This window comes from Anolis sagrei, chromosome 1, assembly GCF_037176765.1.
Source record: "Anolis sagrei isolate rAnoSag1 chromosome 1, rAnoSag1.mat, whole genome shotgun sequence".
Classification (NCBI taxonomy): domain Eukaryota; kingdom Metazoa; phylum Chordata; class Lepidosauria; order Squamata; family Dactyloidae; genus Anolis; species Anolis sagrei.
In genome coordinates, this window is record NC_090021.1 from 206,470,384 (window position 1) to 206,474,578 (window position 4,195).

Sequence of the window (4,195 nt, forward strand, 5' to 3'; positions counted from 1 at the left end):
TGAAACTTTTCAGTTTTTTCTTTGTTCTAAATAAAGTAGTTACATTTATGCATGTGTTCCTCTATAAGTAAAGGTAAAGGTTTCCCTGACATTAAGTCTAGTCGTGTCCCTCTTTGGGGGGTGGTACTAATTTCTATTTCTAAGCCAAAGAGCCGCTGTTGTCTGTAGACGCCTCCAAGGTCTTGTGGCCGGCATGACTGCATGGAGTGCTGTTACCTTCCCGTCGAAGCGTTACCTATTGATCTACTCACATTTACATGTTGCTAGGTTGGCAGAAACTGGGGCTAACAATGGAAGCTCACACCATCCCGTGGATTGGAACCGCTGACCTTCTGATCAGCAAGTTCTGCAGCTTAGCAGTTTAACCCATAGCAGCCCCAGTGTTCCTCTGTAAATGTATATAATTTTCCCATTATAATGAATAGGCAAACTTTTACCCGCCAGTTCAACTCTCAACAATTCCTAAGAGCCGATAAGCTGGCTAGGATTTCTGAAAGTTGAAGTCCAAAACAGCTGAAGGGCCGAAGTTTGTCCATGATATAGAGGAACTAGAAAGGAATATTATCTAGTTAGTGGCAGTTTCGATTAAACTCAGCCAACACCTGATGGTTATCCTTCAAAACCATTTACAGAATCTTCTGACTGTAATCTTGAGAAGACTGATAATAGCAGGAGTAATTTCCTATACAACAAGAGTCTCTTATCCATGGATATGTTCAAAGACCTCACATGCATAGTGCCAAACCCTATATTTTTGGACAGTAGTTGACAATTTAAAGGTAACCCACTCAGTTTAAATAGTCAACTGCGATGCCAAAATAGAGAGTTCAGTACAGAGTTAAAGTGGCTTTGGAAATAAATGTTTCTGGAGGCAGGGAGGAAATGACCTGCTGCTGATCTGCTCCCAACTTTCCTCTTGGTGCTTGCTTGGACATTTCTTCAGATACTTGAAAGTGGAAGGTCAACTTCCAGGCCCAGCGTACTATATAGTTGAATTAGTGAACCAAGAGATGTTTACTAACATTTCTAGGAGCAGTGACCATGCGTAAGTGAAACCATGGAAAAGGAACCCATGGGAAAGGTGGTCTTACTGTTCTAAAAAGATAATGCCATTAATACTCATGATTTGGCAGCAGTGGTTACAGCATTGCTTTAATAGAATATTGCACTCTGGGTTGGTAGACAGGAGTACCCCATGATTTCATTTCTTTCTTGAGCAGTTGTGTTCACTTTTCTAGATTTTACATTACAGTTACTAAGTATGTGGTTATCCAATATATAGGGACATACATGGGATAAAACATACAAACTTCTTGTTGTAGTTCAGCGTGATGGTAACGTTCCTACTACCAGTAGGAGGGAGAAGAGGTCTGTGCAAGAGTCAGAGGGGGAACAACAGCGGAAAAGCATTAGGGAAATAATATTGGCCCCAAGTGATTCCAAGATGTTTGAGGGCTTCTCTGATTGCGAAATGGGAGATGGGGAGGAGAGCAGGGGAGTAAAGAGGGCTACTCGTGATCCGGAATCCGATGAAGAGCTTCAGAGGAAGCGCATCCGGGAAATACTTACTGCCCCAACAGAGGATGAGGATTTCGTGGGGTTTGAAAGGAGTGATGGGTCTGGGAGTGATATGGGAGAGGAGGAGGAGGAGCTGGATTGAACCTGTGTTCAACAGATAAGGGACATTTGTAACCAACCCACCTCCAGTGATGAATTTGAGGGGTTCACAGGGGATTGGCAACCGGGGAGTACTTGGCAAGATCTAAGTCTTAGCAGACGCTGGCAGAAATGGAGGGATGCGCGCTCGGGCTCAGCTGTGGGGGTGGATGCAGTTGAGAGCGATGAGGAAAGGGTGGGGAGCTCATCCTCCTCTAATGAGGAGATCTAAGATAAAAGTGGGTTCTGTTTGAATGATACTTTGCAGAAGGCAAAGTGTCTTTATGGGACATAAATCTTTGTTGCTGCCAACTCTCTAGCTTGGGTCCTTGGGCTACAGCTTCCTGCGTTCCTGCATTCCTGCTTTCCTGAGACTCCAGCATTCCTGTGTTTACCTTTTACTACGGCTTGACTACGGACCGGTTTGACTTTCGCTTTTGACTTCTGGAACTTTAAACTCTGCTAATTTTGTGCTTGAACATTTCATCGTTTTTGGGACTTCGTTTTTCATCTTCTATGACTGTGTTTTTGTGCTGTGCTAATTTTCAAGCAGATTGCTGAACTTTGAGTTTAATCTGGATTAAACAGCATTATAATCCAGGTTATATTTTTGTTACTGATATTAATGCGTTTTTGATGCCAAATTGCTACATTGACTCTATGCACTGAAGTTAAGTGCTTTCAAAGACTATTTTTGTACAATAAAGCTGTATTTGAACTCTTTATCTTGTGTTTGGCTCTACTTGAGGCTTCTGGGTCTTGACACTTCTGGGCTGGTTACATTTGTAATTCAAAGTGCAGCAGCATTAAACGGCAGAATTTAACTCTTCATTGTAAAAATAACTTGTAAAGAGAAATCTGCGTAAACAATACTGTTGAGTACTTCAATACTTGGGTATCTAAATTAATTGAAAAGCAGCTTAATGTAGTTGTGCATGTTGGAAAGTGACTTTGTTTTTTTAAATCATCACAATAGTCTTGTGCTTTAACTAAACAGCAGCTACAATTGTCAATCTGGAACCTGCATTGTTTTGAGAATCTTTATTTCTGTTTGGTATTTCACATATCTGCTACTGCGGGTCTTCCTTAGACTGTGAGATTGCGGCCTCTCAGATGATATTAGACCACAATTACCATAGGAATTGTAGACATTGCAAGTCAACATTTAGTGCATTGGTTCTCAACCTGTGGTCCCCAGATGTTTTGGCCTTCAACTCCCAGAAATCCTTACAACTGGTAAACTGGCTGGGATTTCTGGAAGTTGTAGGCCAAAACACCTGGGGACCCACACAGGTTGAAAACCACTAATGTAGCAGCTTCATGATTCCCACCCCATTTATAAAATGCACTTTTAAAATATGAAACACAGCAACAAATATTTAAAGTGGCGGGACGTGTGGAACATGCAATCATCCCAATAGTCTTGAAGGTCTATTTATTGTCAGAAATACATGCAGCTTCATGGTAGGGTGATTCACAAGGATTGGCTATCTTGACCCAATGAGTTTATATGCAGGGCATTACATCCTTGACTTGGGAGTCTATATAAGTGCAAGTGACTAATAATCAAGACATTTGAGTCCAGTGAGAGTCCAGTGAGACTGGAAAGACAGAAGCAGTGCAAGTAGTATAGATGTGTGATAACAACACTGAGTATCTCGTTCCCACAGGTAATTGACAGCTATCTTCTTAATAATAATAATAATAATAATAATAATAATAATAATAATAATAATACATTTATTTATACCTTGCCACCATCTCCCCTAATGAGGACTCAGGGCGGCTTACATGAGGCCAAGCCCAAACAGCAAATTACAATACAGTAAAATACAATAAAATAAAAACCGAAACACAGGCTTTATAGGTTGAAATGTCAAAAATAGCTCATTACAGTTTACTTTTTATTAAACCAATTAATTAAAGAGTATAGAAAATTACTTTTCCAAATAGGGGGAGGGCTATAGTAGATAAAAGACACTGATAACCATTGACCTGGTCTTGCATAGAAGAAATTGGCAAAATCCCAAATTGTATACCGAGTCTTTTGGGAGACGTGCAACATTAGTTAAACACCCTCCATATGTACAGGTTTCCCCAGCATCATATTTCAACACATTCTTCCATGTAAACTATTTCATTTCACAGAAGTTCAAGAAAGCAATAAGGAGATCAGCTGTGTTGGATTTGATCTTACACATCAGGCACAGACTGGACCATAGCATGGAAGTAATGGGAAACTTTGGTAGGTGTAACCACATTCTCCTCGAAGAAGTTGTGGCTTAATCTTAGAGCTGGAAGGGACTACAAGGGCCACCTAGTCCAACTCTGCCATGCAGAGATGCACAACTAGAGCATTTCAGAGAGATGGCCATCCAATCACTTACAGACACCCCCCCCCCCCCCCGGAGTGTAAAACATGCTGGTAGTCTATTTTACTACCAAACAACTTTTACCATCAAAAGCTCTTTCAAAAGTTAAGGTGGAATACCTTTTCTTATAATTTGAACTGGTTTGCAATCTAGTCTCTGGAGCAGTA